This window comes from Plodia interpunctella, chromosome 7 (genome assembly GCF_027563975.2).
Source record: "Plodia interpunctella isolate USDA-ARS_2022_Savannah chromosome 7, ilPloInte3.2, whole genome shotgun sequence".
Classification (NCBI taxonomy): Eukaryota; Metazoa; Arthropoda; class Insecta; order Lepidoptera; family Pyralidae; genus Plodia; species Plodia interpunctella.
This window is the reverse complement of record NC_071300.1, coordinates 5,520,909-5,536,381: the sequence shown is the minus strand read 5'-3', so window position 1 is coordinate 5,536,381 and position 15,473 is coordinate 5,520,909. Positions and strand designations below refer to the sequence as shown.

Below are 15,473 nucleotides of genomic sequence, written 5' to 3'. Positions count from 1 at the left end.
TGAGTAGCAGCGCGGTCGAAACACTCAAATATTCACCCTAATGCGACGTCATAATTACATCCGTTCGAAAAAGACCTAAGAGTTATTGGTTTCTATTAAATTTAAAATTTATCAGAACTAACAATACAAAAATTAACTTCACATAATTTTATCATTCCTTTTCATCTCTCTTCTCTGCTTTTTCTTATTAGCTGGGAGAAAATACTTTTATTAGGTATCTAGTTCGGATTTTTTTTATAAGTTATTATTTTATTTATATTTACTGACATAAAAGTAGTTTCAATTCATCAAAAATTCTATGCAATCATCACCATGAAGGTTTGTCCGGAGAGCATGTCATCACTGTTCAATCTTATGTTTTACTTATATATATATATATCGTATCTGCGTTTACTTAACTAAAATTGTCGTAATCTAATAACATAAAATAACTATATTTTAAGTTATAACAAAGTAGACATGTTAACCCTTGCGGATTATCACAAGTACGTATTAACTTGGAGTATTAAAGATATGTTAATAAGTGTAATTCTATATTTTGAAATAGCCATAAATATTCTTCCACCGTGCTACGAACTGTGCCTACGACTCTACACTGCGTACCCTCCACTCCGCGGCGCACAGCTTGACTATATCTATGCAATGAAAATAGGTGTATTTTTTTTTCAAAAGAAATTGATTAAAAAGATTCTTCTATTGATAATAATAATAGTCCATCAATATTTTGATAATATTGGGTACCCAATTATGAAAATATTACAAAGTTTTCCTCATGGTTTTGTTTACTTGCTGTTTTTATGAAACACTAGTTGCGTTATTTTTTCTATTGCTTCGCTTCCATTGAAATATCAGAATAAAAAGTGGCCTATTATGTCACTCATAAGTAATGTAGGTAATAGAATTTTGAAAATCGGTATATTTGTTCGCCTGTCGTCAACCCTCTTTGGGAAAGTATTGTTGCCTATTAACTGGCTATGTGTCCCTTAGTCGCCTCGTGCGACATCCACGGAAGGATATGGAGTGGTCCAATTTTAGGGCGGGACACACCACACACCACAACTAGACTAAAAATTTTAGACAAACAAACATTATAGGTATAAAGTCCAAATTATGTTATTTACTCAAATCCTTTTGTTTTTTTATGATTGAGGAACAAAAATAACTCCTAAGCAAATGTTTGTGTTTTTATAATAATAAATGCTGCGGAGAGTCGATGTATGTAAATTAGTATTGATCAGACTTTTGTTAACACTTTCAAGGTAAGGTTTTAAACCATACAAACTGAAAAACAGTTTTCTAATAATATAGTAAACATAAGACAATCGATATATCTACATAATTGGCTTTGCGATCATTCAAACAAGCACGCTTGTAAGTAGCAAATATTTACCGTCAGTTTAGTTGAAGTGCAATCTAGCTGATACCAATGAAAAACAATTACTTCTCGATGAGACAAATATATAGTGTCATTTAAATCTTTTCTTCAATATTTATCCTTATCCATTGTGTCTCATATCTTTGTAAACAGCAATTGACAGGATAACACTAGAGCTGCAAACAAGGTCGATGTCTTGACGTACAGAGTGATCAAGGAAAAATAATAATATGCGCTAGATCTGATATACCGTTGATTTATAAATAAAAGTTGATTTTATTTCCGCATCATTATTACCGTGTCTCATAGAAATCGTAGAAACTGTAATCTGCATATTTTTTATTAAGGACCCTATAATTTTGTAATATTCAGATTTTACTGAAGTCTATACGACATTCTTAAAATACTTGAAGAATGAGAATTATGTCGGGAACATTTTGAGTGATGATGTAATTATGTTATATATAATAAATATGTTAAGCGATTTTTTTCTTCTCCTTGGTACACTACTTGAACTTAATGTGAAGGCTCAATGTGAAGGTGGACAAGTCGAAAAACCTCCCAACCCAGGGGATGGAACTCACCGTCTTCGATCGGGATGACATCTGTTGTCAGCTGGACGACAACTGACACCTCATACGTGTCGACCTCCAGTTTTTCTTCTAAGTCCTAACTCAAAACGAACACGTTATGGCACACGTGACATCACGAGTACACCAGTCTTTCACTCACACGATCACTTCACTCTGGAGTCACTGGATAAATCACCTTTTTAGTCACTGACGCGTGAAACTTAGCGTTTCCTCTTCCGTTTCTCTTTTCGTTGCAGATCGATCAAAGATTTGAACAATCCAGGTGATCTTTCGACTTCTATAAAAGAAAAATTAATGGTATAATTTTCCAATCTAGGTTGTCAATAAACTACATATTAGTATTCGAATACACGTCTTTTATTAACGATCGACTATGAAATTGATTTTTAATTAAGTATAATAAACTTATCTAACAAAATTTTAGGTTATCACAATTGTACTCAATAATATAGGTAAATAATGTATGTCTCTTCTTTCCTGTGCAACAATTATTTCCATCAACTGGCTGGCCTTGCTGTGATATCTTTATTGCGGTTTTTTCACAAAAATTATACAATTTTCACGTGTTAATGAAACCGGTTTACTTATCGCAAATCTGATGTTTATACATCATTGGCATTAAGATGAATAAGGTTATTCTTAGAAAAACCTTGCAATAGTTGTCGCAAAAAATGTTTACAGCCTGTAATGATACTATCATTTTATAACAATGTCAAATAAAGTAGAAGTTTTTTAGTGTTAAAACTAGTTGAATCTTAAAAGTTTCATTATCTGTATTGGAAAATTCGAAATTGAATTTACAACTAATGATAACTAAAGGAACGTTAGGTTACACACGACAATAAATCACGTGAATTTTCATTGCTGTGTCACCACCATCACTCACGTCGCGTATTTTATGGTTTATTTTTTGGAATTTATGGTGGAGGCTAGTAAAGTGCGAAATATTTTATGGTACTCGTAGTAATTTTAACAATTGCTGATTCATTTGTGTAACTTGATTAATATAAATGTATTAGTAGCGGCAATTAAATAACCAATGAAACATTTTAACGTATTTTTTAAACCTAAAATATCGATAAAGGAGAGAAGAAAATGAAAGAAGGCTGGAACCGCCTCTCAGAGCCTCTCTGTGGCTCAGGAGAGAATCTTAAATGTGTTCAAATGCGGGATGAGACACAAAATAATGGAACTTTGTATTAGGTACCTAGTAGCACTAAAATTTGGTCAGGTTCAGGTATCATATTGCTGAAGGCTTGTAGTAACCGAGCGATTTTGTCACTGGACCCTGTTACATATAGTATAATGTATGTAATAGGGTCCAGTGACAAAATCGCTCGGTTCTTAGTTTTGTTGACTATATAACTGTTTATCTATGTTTATCTTTTATTTACATTGACAATTTCTGTCACATGCCACTTGAACGTCAGAATCTCGTTGTGATTGTGAATGATAAGGCAGTGTTTTGTAAAATATGTTCTCCACCAAATTGAAGTTTTTTGAACAATAGGCATATCCATCACAAAAAGCAAAAAACAAAATTGTCTATTTATTTAATAGGTACCTACTGGAAATTGTATATTCTTATCTTACATTATGATGGTAAAAATAAGCAAAATAATAAACTATTTTAGTCACTTACTGAAATCTTGTAAAGTTACAAATAACCAACAGTACTTGTGTAAAGCATGTAATGTAATTTGTCACAATAAAAACTATAAAAATATAAAAAATATTTCGCACAAACAAGCACGTGACAAAATACAGCACTAGTTTTCATAGATTTTCCGGAGTAGTAATAATATACATTACTCACATACATACTGTCTCTGTCTCGACTGCTCAATGGTTCAGTGATGGAAAGAAGAGACCATACAATTAATGTCGCCGATAGTTTATACTTAGAAAAAAATAAGCGAGAAGCGAGACCACATGACAAGGTAATTGAATCGTCATTTCCGCTAATCTTTACTCATTTTGTACTGTTTACGTGTAACGAGCCCAGCGTATATCTCCATAACAATGATTTCCAGAACAATAAGCAAAGATAAACCCGTTTTCCGGATAAATACAAAAACATGAATATTCAAAACGAAGGCGGCCACTGTAATCACGACAATTAATTAACACGAAAAATTTAAAAATTCTAACTCACTTATTTTCGGGTTTCGAAACGAATTTCACGCGAGATCGCTTGCTACCAATGTCAAGAACATTCAATCTCAAGAGCAGCGATAAAGCAGTCCATATCACATCCCGCCCTAGCGCGTCATGATAAGTGCATCTCGTTGGAACAATGTCGAAAAAAAGGACGTAATGAACACGATAAGGCACAAATAAACTAGGTGTTGCCGGCGATAATTTTGTACCTGTTTGCGATACAGGCGCGCGTGCGAGCAGCACGGTGTTCAACGCACGAATGCCGCCTTGCGTCTCGTCCATTGTTTACAACCATAATTACGTTTTCGATCGAGTTTGCAGGGCGGCCGAAGGCTTTGCTGGCGGAAAATCTGGCCGGTGTCCAGCGCACGTCATGATCGATGCACCGATGAGCGTTGGTGATTGATAAACGAATAAAATGAGCGTGGATCGAATCTGAATTGCGTCGGTTCCGAAACAGGCTCGGAGAGCGGACGTTTACGTATGCTGACTTGTGTTTTTTATCTGTTACATTAATCAATCGGGCATTAGCAAGACCACTTTTGCACGTGTGAACCCTTCAATTTATCATCATGATTCACTCAATTAATCAAAACTACATGTGTGTAAAAAAGCTTGAATAATTTAGAGATATCAAAGCATTATGTAATACTAGATATTAACCGCAGCTTCCCTTGCCTATGCTTGACATCGGGTCATTAACTATATTTATTCCAAATGTTATTAAAATCATCCTAACAGTTTGGCTGTGAAAGCATGACAGACAGACCAAAAGACTTACGTATTGATGAAATTAGTAGGTTTGTAAGTTTTGGCAAAGATTTTGTTCAATCATTAATCATTTAGATTTAAAAGAAAAACTGAATTTTTTATATGGCATCTAATCGAAAAATTAAACAAAAATATATACCTTTCTGAAAGAAGTCCTTCTGATCCATAAATTAATTCTACAAAAAACGTATTAAAATAAAAGTGAATAGGTAAAGAGTAATTACATTATACAAGTGCTATCGTACTTGCTGTATGTAAATTCGTATATATATATTAATGAATATAACAACAGTAAATAATAAATATATAAAAACTATATAGGTACGATCCACTCAAATTTTATCTACTATACATTTTCAAAAATGTAGAATCGAGTAGTTAATTATTTTTATGACATAAGTATGGTATTATATATATGTATAATATGTACATTATTACAAATATCGAACTACGAGTAAATTATTAAAAAACGGACAAATGCGAGTGGGACACGCGCACCGAGGCCGGAGCATCATTAGTATTTTTCATTTTTATATATAGATAGATAGATAAAACATTTATTTGTAAAGCAACAACACAATACACAACCAGACTAAAAATACAAAATAAAACGCAGTATTCACATAGCACAATTGAGCAAGTGTACTGTGTTGCAGCAATACAAAAAGGCCCATCTCAGTACACATATCACCCAGAGGGGCGATATATTCGCACACTGATTTTCAGATGTGACCTGAATCAGTGTGCGAACGGTGAGTGTGTATATTAACAGTGAAGAAGGAGATATATAACTACGATTGATATATTACTTATACAATAAACATTGACTATAGCTACATACACGTACCCAACATAATAAATAAAGAAAAAAATAAAATAAAATAAAATACAACATAGGTAAATTATATATATTGTTTTGTCTTTTATCTGTATTGTAACCCATGATAACTATCTTCCTAAAAGCCTATAATGATCAATTGGAAGTGCTATTGGATTTGGTTCGCTAACGAAATTGCAAAATATGCGATATAAATAGTTTCGTATTTTTATTGTTTTAGCTTTCAAGTTTTTTCGCAGCTAAAAAAGACCGTCGAGTTTAGATATATAATTACATTTTGACTCCATATGTCTACGCGTTCTTAAGATAAAAATGTTCTTGACAGATGTACCCATAGACAGACTGGCAGATAGCGAAGTGATCCTATAAGGTTTCTGTTAAGATCTTTTGAGGCACCGAACCCTAAAAACATAAATGTCAACTAAAACCAACGATATATTAGTTTGTTGAGTAAAACCTAGTAAAACATAGTTTTGTATGTACTGCGTAGTTTGTTTTCGTTAATTTATTTCTACATAATAAGTGAAATTATTCGTGTTAAAAAATGTCGAAGACACGTTTCCTTAAGAATTGTCATAAAAACTAAGCACTCCGAATCTCATCACAGTTATCAAGCCCTTACATTATTTTGAGACAATTTTCATTTTATGCGTGTTCCCTGTTGTGTTCGAGGTTGTAAAGCCGCGAAGCCCGGGGCCAGGGTAAAAAAATATTATTTTTGTCAACACACCTTATGAATACTATTGTTGTATATCAGCCGCCTAGGTGTGTCCATAGTCGCCTCATACGACATCCACGTAAGGATAAGGATTGGTGAAGCGACTAAGGGGTATGATGCCCTGATGATGATAGGCATTGAAGCGTTGACGTCAAGCAGGTGGTCGGTCAAGTCTATCTTTGGTCAAATCAATTGTATGGATTTGGCGGACGTTCTGCGACTGATGAAGGAACCAGGAAAACGCTAACATAAAAGAAATAGAGAGCTTCTTACCCCTACTGATACAACCCAAAAATAACTCAAAAGAAAAATATAATGAGTAGACCAAAATATCAACTAAAAATTTAAATAAATTGCACAGGATGAAAACGAGACTCGGGCGAAACTCGATTTTATCACGAGTAGATATGTTAAATAAGTTACTTTTCAGGTTTGAACCACTTAATTGAATAATAAGCAGACAGAACGGCGTCGTCTTTGCATGTTTTCTTTATAACCTTTCTTGTTAATATGTTTTGAATAACAATTTACCGAGAACAGGCCTCCATTCTGTATTCTACATTTATATAAAGATACAGAAATATTATCACTACTTCATTCCTTTTGCATACAAAGTGGACGAATCTCTAACGAAATTAAAATTGTCATGGTATGTACACTGTCTTGCCTGAACAATTGAAGATTATGGTAATATTTACGTCACATTTGGACGTGAGTCAATAATACTAAAAAGTAATGGGCAGAGTGTTAGTTTTCAACCAATTTTCCGCCAAAAATTTCGACTAATGGGATTCAAGTTTGATGATTCATTATTGTTTTATCGTAAAAGTCTGTGTAATTTTTACATCAAATACTTAATAAAACAAGTGCAACCATATAGTTTTTGATTTTATACATATTTAAATATTGGATCACAACTAAATGGTATGCATATAAGTAGCAAGTACATAGTAAGTACATCGTTGAGGAATATGACGATGTGTACATCATTCAAACATATAATGATTAATTTTAAACACAAAATCCTTGGAACAAGCTACATATTACAATTTATCTTTAACGTATTATGCCTGCACACTATCGACGAGCTCAGACAGATTCCGATGCGAATGAATAAACATTGCGTAGTTTGTACAATAGCTTCATCAGCAATGTATGCCGAATCCGCCAAATTTCGGCGTACTGTTTAGCGATATGTAACCTTATCGCAGAAGTATTGTAGAAGAATTGAACGAAACATAGTTATAATGTCCTTACGGTTAAGTTACATAATTGTCAAGCTATTATAAAAGAATAAAAGTATTTACAACATAAGTTCCTACTATAAGTTAAAATTAAAAATTAAAACTAAAATAATTAATATTTTATTAATTTACAGCTATTATTAATTCTTGTGTGATTTTATTGCGAATCAATACAAATAGATCACCGAACAGAAAACCGTCACCCTAAGATTTGTTTATATTCCTATTTTTTAAAGAATTCATTTTTCAAAATCGCTACCGCCTCCAACTCCTCAAAAATCCGTGCTTAACTTGATAGCTTTGTTGGGTCAGGTTTATCTTTCCGCGACTGAATACGACATAAATTTTTGTTATCATATAATTTGCAAATGATATAGGCAAATATTTTCACCTTGAGAAAAATCATATACATTTTTACATGGCTGTCCAAAATATGTCAGCCATTGTGTTCAAAAATAGACATAATTAAACATATATTTGAGTATTGGAACAAGAGCATATGAGTATTTTTCGCATACTGAATGAAACGAAATGAAATCATACAATGCAATGCAATGCAAGATGCTGTAGAGACTTAGAAATTAAAGTACCAAAAAGTATAAACAAAAAAATTGTTATTGTATCTTGTTCGTGACTGACAAATGATTCATCAGTATTACGCCGGCTGCGGCTCTGCAATTTGCAAGTAACCCCTAATTTTGCTAACGAAACGTTGTCGAGCAAAATGTTTCCACAAATTAGACTCCGTTGATTATAACATGTAGGTACTTCGAGAAGCAATAAACGCGCGTATCTTCCGGTTGTTCGCGGATACAACCCATCAGAAATGTCCGAATAATAAGTTTTTTTACAAAAATTAAATTTTTGACACAAGCTTTTATTGTTATCAGAGAGTCTTTTTTACAGTTATTTTCGAAAACAGATATTACGTCAAGCAATTGGTTGAATAGTAATTAATGATAAAATGGAAGTTTTCACATACACCCGTTATGTGAGAACTTCCATTTTTCATACTAAAATCTCAGATCAAAATAAACCTAGATCCATAAATTTACATTTTGTAAAAAATATGATATAATCAGAAAAAGAATATATGTATATTTGTGTATAAATATGTTACTTTATAGACACAGTTTTTGGGAAAGAATATAAGTAAATTATATGTATAAGACAAATTATAACTTACGTTGGTAAAACTATACAGTTTTACCACCACACTGCTACTACTTACTGTTTTACAAATTTTATGAACATAAATAAATCTTCCATATGTAATATCTGTGAGAACATCATTTACCTGAAACATAACATTCAGTTTAGAGCTACTTCATGCTTTTAAAACTTAATGTGCATAAAATAACCTGATTGTTTAAATTGAAGGATCAGGAATCCTTTTGATATTCAACACAATATTAGTGTAGACAATTATCATTTTACTCGTAATTCGTGATGCACGCTTCTTTGTATAGTGTGGTGTTTATGACGCATTCCAACAATAGGTTTTCGCTAATCTATAGGGCAGTAGGTATAAATAAAATATTATCGAAATTCTAATAACAAGTAGGTATCAATTACAGGTTTTAATAAGGACATAAGGTGAAGATAAGTATCTTTCGCCCCAGCTAAGTTTAAATAGTATGTTTAGTAAATTAGATACTTCTTCCGGTTTCAAATCCAAAACTGAAAAATACCTTTAGGTAGATGTAGATGTTGTAGATGATCCACATTAAAGAATACCTTGTGAATTCAATAATTCGACAAAATTGAAAAATAAAAACATTAAAATTAAACTCCTCTCTCTTTCATCAGGGCTATTTCCTGGTTTCTTCTCAGTCACAAAACGTCAAAGCTCAAAGTGCGTTTACTTTATCATTTTCACTTTGCACAGTTACATACAAACTGCAATGGAACATAGATTTCAGACACAACGCATCACAAGAAGAAAATAAAAATCAACCACAGTGATATTATCAAATATCTCTCATATCTGTGACAGGGACGGACAGATGGGCAGATATACAGAAATAAAGAATTTTTGAATTAATTAAGCTTTCAACTCACTTCACCCAAACTCTGCATGGCAATGGCGATGTCCTGTCCGTTCACTAAAACTGCACACTGTAGTGAATGCAGGAAGTCTGCAGGATTTTGAACTCAACATATCAACAATTGTATATAACTATTTATTGACAATTTAAAACAACAGAAAATAAAAGTAAACAAAACATTTCTTTATTAATAAACACGTTTTTATGGCATTTTCCACTACTGTTCACCATTTAATAAATATCTACATGTTTTCAAACACTTCTGAAAATTACAGGGAAAGTAAATTATAAGAAATGTAAAGAAAAATTAAAGAAAATTTCCATTTTCCTTGATCAATAGCCTTCATTAGAGTAGGTTTTTTATATTGTTTCATTTTGTCAATCGAAAATAGATTGTAGGAAAAAAGAGCTTCTAAAACGCTGCCATGTTAGCTAATAAGTACATTTATATATTTTGAACCTACTGGACTCAGTCGGCCACAAATATTTATTTGATTTTGCACACTCTTTCGATCCTGATGATGAGTTTTTGCTTCGCATAATATATAATGAGTTCGGCCCCATATTTTGTAAAAGGTCGAGTTGCATCAGCACAAAAATTACAAAATTATTATTTAGTGAAGACGAGTTAGGAAAATCCCAGCGATTTCTTTTTACTCTGATGTTACGACTGACCACAGACAATAAAACAAATAATTACATTATATATAAATAATAAAACAAAGGATCGTTTAAATTTTTAATGATATCCAATACTGGTTAAATATAAGGAAATTATCAACCCTTTTAAAATCTATGACTTAACGTTTATTTCTGTCTGAGACCGATTATGACTATATTTTCTGTCCTTACAAAAAATTTGTGTTGTGAAGCGATTTTGTTTAATACCTTAAATTTTTGAGAAAATTTATGAGATTTTAACTACGAGAATTGCGTGAGAATTGTTATTCCAAAATTCTAAACTGAATCAAATAAAATCAAAGATATTAATTAAGCTTATTACTATTTAGTATAGCGTTAAATAAAATCGACAAAGTTTCCATAATATAAATGCTTCGATTCAAGTCCAACCGACAGACAAGACAGTTCCGGTAGAAATTCCAAGTAATTCTAGTTCTACTATGTTTATATGGCATTCCTTACACTCGCCGGCGTCATTGATGCAGCGTTAACAACATTGCATCATATGTTACATGTTGCTTTACTCGTGTCCTATGTGAGCGAGAAACGCTACACGGCAGCACCATGCAGCGCGATGGGTAAATAAATATTGAAAGAATAGATGTAGGATGATAATATATGTAGCCGTCATTCGCGCATACCAACGCATCGTTCAACATTCAGTCGCCCAGCTAGGACGCCGGATTATGTAGTAAACATTAATTTGCAGCTGAATATTAAGCATAAGGAAATACCGTAGTAAAATTATCAGGATTATGACTATATAACTGATGAAATGGCAAATATATTATAGTATCGAATCAATAGTCTCAAATAAGACTCCAGATAAAAAGAACTTCTTCATAGTCATATTCCTCCATGGCTGAGGATCGTGGATCATCCCTTTCCTTCTCCATTTCACACACGTTACTAAATCAAACCTGTGTTCCTCACGTTGTTTTCCTTCACTAGAAGCATGTGTTGGTCGATGAAAACTAACTACAATACATGAGTCAGATTGATATACAAACTCATGTGGCACGAGTAGAATTCAAATCTGGGGCCTTTCGATCCACAGGCGCACTTGACCATAACATTTTTTGATCCCACAGTCAATAACTCATTCAAAGTCTCTCAAGTATTCGATGATCTCTAGTAAAGTAGTTTCTGCATAATAATTAAGGAAAATGACATATCGTTCTAACTTTTATTACTTACCGACTATAAGCGTGTCAATAAAAATAAATTTTAAAACTTATTCGGCAATAAAATTGATAAGGTAATAGATATTGGCTTCCCAAAGAGCACTCTCAAATATAGAAATATGGAAACACATGGGATACGTTGTAGTGAATGATATCACATGTAAAAGGGAGTTAAAATCTTGTCAGAAAAATCAAATTAAACTAGTCAATTTCCTATGAACGCCTGCTGACAACACGACCTAGGATAACTAGCGCTCGATCGACAGTTATTTTCCACTCGAAGTTATTGTAAGATGGATAGATAGTCACGATTATGGATGATACTAGCCTAGAAGTCGATCCGCCGCATCAACCCGCATTTTACTGATAAAGTGAAGTAAATAAATAAAAATATTATTAAAAATAGAACTTTGTTAATTATCTTTTAAAGAAACATTTCCCATAAACACAGTACCGTAAGTAGAAAAGTTTCAACAGTCCGATCATGGGACCACTGATAAAAGGAGATAAGTTTTCACGATAGCATAGGTCGACCGGTTGAAAGCTGCATCCACTGCTTTCCTGCGACCTTACCAGTGTCAATGCTCCTCTACTAATTAATTATTCAATAAAATTGCTTACATATTACTAAATTATTTTACTCCTATTTCTATTCTATTTATCAAAATACTTAATAAATATTTTTCTATACCTTATTCGATAAAAATTGTCATAAATATTTTAATCGTGAAATTTTTTGCAATAAAATCCAAATGTTGTGCCCAGTGTTACTATCTTTCAATGCTAATGCATATTGATTTGCACACGCTCTCTAAATAGTTTACTATCTGAAAGTTATACTAGCTCTATGGTAATGAATATTTGGAGGACGTCCAGCTTCGGGAGTTCCTTAAATGTTATATTATGTTGCGAAAAATATACGCAATAAAACCTTCTACTAAGTTGGTTACTGTTTTTTTTTAACAAATATAATAACTTCGATAAATTTGTTAGAAATATTAAAACTGTGAATAAATAAAAAACCAGTCACGTCGTAGCATTTTGGGACACATACTTTTTTACATATAATATTTTTTTGACGTTAAAATATTTTTGACTTCGGTTTGGTATTTAAACATATATATAATATAAGTATTGACATCATCATGAGTAGTAACTCATGATGATGTCAATACTTAATTTAGTAATAGGGAAATACACTACAAAGCTTTGGGATCAAACAAACAGTTGAGAAAAAAATATTTTTTTATTTAATAAAATTATTATTAATTTATAATAATTACTTCAACTTTATGTCCTAACTTGTAAGATATTCGTGATAGGTTTCCTACCCCTATGAAACCTGCCAAATCATATTTTGTTACGTATATTGCGTGGAAATTTCGTCTTACGACAGAACAGGAAAATCTGTACAAATTATAACTTTCGATGTCCACATATCTATTACTACTTGCGAATCGGTATTTCTAATTGTGAAACACAGCATTTTAAAATTTTGCAATATAATTTCTGTTTCAAGTGATCATTCACTAACTTCCTAGTTGGGACATTTATTTAAACACTTTAGTTTTAGTTCAAATTCATAAATTTACTTTTAATGCTATTAAGTGTTAATTTCAATTGCTTTACAAAAAAAACGTACTATGTTTAATCAAAAAAACATGCACAATCACTGAATTATTTGTGCTTAAAAGTTTCATAAACTCTACACTTCCTTTCTGAAATTAAATTATTTCCATTATTATTTTTTACGAGCTACATGTATTTATAAAATTAAACTAGTTTGAGAATCTAACAGAAAGACTACCGTTAATCTCATTATCATGTGAGTTAAGAGTCTACGCGCAATGCTTGTGCTAGATTGACGTCGAAACACGCGATCCTAGATCCCTTACCATATTGATGTCTCACTCTCGTCCTCAAGTTACAATTTTCAAATAACAGCCGACTGTTATATTATGACCGGCTGACTTTAACCCTCTTTGAGAATGGTTTTGTTGCCTATCATCTACCACTATGTGTCCCATAGTCGCCTCGTATGACATCCACGCGAAGAATGGAGTGGTCGCACTCTAGGGTGGAACCACACGCCGTACTACACACCCAAGTATAGTCTATGTGAAACGTAAACCCTTTAATCTAACATACCGTTAATTAAATAGGTATCAGGAATTATAATTAGAAAAAAATATTTTCTATATATGGCCTTTTCTACTTGGTTTGAATTTAACATTTTTATCATTCTTAATAAAAAATACTATATTGCATATAGTGCACTTGGATATGAAATGAATTCCTACCTACATCAGAAATGTAATTCTATTAGAGAAAATTACATCCTTATGTTTCCATCATATTAATTCAGAAGTTGTAATTAAATTATACACATATAATATCTGACAACTACTAATAACTACTTAAGCTGACAATTTCGTTATTGAACCGTACATACTTAATGCCTAAAAAATTAATAACAACTTCTTGGTTTATGATTAGTCTTAAGGAAACACGCATTCAAAATTTCAATTACATATTACTCTAGTGGACCAAACCGGCTTCGCCCGGGTAAAACCTTCATAAATTTTGCTCCTAAGCCTTCCTCAAGTATCCACACTATCTATTGGTGAAATCCTTAAATAAATCCGTCCAGTAGTTTATGAGTTTACGGCGTTTATATAGACAGATGCAACAAAGAGATTTATTTTATAATATATAAGGACATCCTTATTAATATATAAGGATATCCTTAAAGCCACATGAATTAAATAACTATGACTTGAAACCCACGATGTTTATTATAAATACAGGCGACATCACGTCGACTACCAAATTCGCCTCTATTACCAGCAACAGTATAGAAATCCATGCTGGATGACGCAGTTGACTAAACAGTACAATGTATTATATAGTCTTAATTATATTTACAACTTTTGTAGCTCAAAATTATGAAAAATATTTTGTGTTTTATTTCGTTTTTTTCTTTCGTTCGAAAACTAATAGTAGGGAATCACACCACACTGTCACCGAGTTCAGTATTAGCAATGGAAATTGAGCGCGTGTGCAGTTTATATTGAGCAATGGGGTAGGTCATACACGCATGTTGACTTAATGCCATACGCGCATGATCACGCTTGGCCAGTTGCGGATCAAGGCACACTAGTTTATTTTATGCCAGTTTTCTAACTCGCATAGTTTCTATATATCGAGGTCAAATGTACTATACGTAGTATCATATTTCACTACACGAATTCAATTCTAGAACTCGAAAAATAAATAACGGTACCTCAAAAGATTCTTGAATATCTAATTATTACTTTTAGCTATAACTTTAAATAAATCGTAGAATTTTATATAGATAATGTCACAGTTGTATATAAAATTTGTCAGAAATTTGGAACCTTATAACCTATGTGCAAAATTCTGTCAAAATTTTATTTGTGATATGTCAATGGTATTTCATATTTTTGAAATTATTATTTTTAAAACAGGATTTTTTTAAATATCACTTAAACACACAGACACACAAAATTATTCGCACCTAATGACGTCATGAGGAAAATTCTTTGTTAAGAGCAACTGGTTAAGCTAATAATTGACACTATATACAATATCATTGATTCTTAAAAAACATAATAAGGACATTAATGGTTCCGAGAACTGATCAAAGATATATGTATATTAAAGCTACACTAAGCTAGTACTAGCTAAGTAAGGTTACTGAACAAACTCAAACTTCTTGTATTTTATTTACTTAAAATATAAAAGTAATAATTAGGTAATAAAAAAAGGTGATGTACTTATTTACATAGGTACTAATATTGATAAAAATATACAAATGAAACAAACATTAGAAACTCGTTT

At 32.2% G+C, this 15,473-nt stretch overlaps 1 protein-coding gene across 4 annotated transcripts in view; it reads right to left on the bottom strand.

The window, feature by feature from the left end:
- The window catches only part of LOC128671609 (uncharacterized protein), a 131,601-nt gene that overhangs the window by 85,671 nt on the left and 30,457 nt on the right, over positions 1–15,473 (bottom strand). Inside the window, exons 1-2 of one of the 4 annotated variants that reach the window (XM_064436048.1) lie at positions 4,338–4,401; positions 1,960–2,245 (exon numbers count right to left, since the gene is read on the bottom strand). The exons of 2 other annotated variants lie outside the window; for them this stretch is intronic. The gene's annotated coding sequence lies outside the window, so the exon portion shown is untranslated. Of the gene's footprint in view, positions 1–1,959; positions 2,246–4,123; positions 4,402–15,473 lie in introns of those variants that run through there. One more of the 4 variants, XM_053748260.2, reaches the window with a different exon arrangement.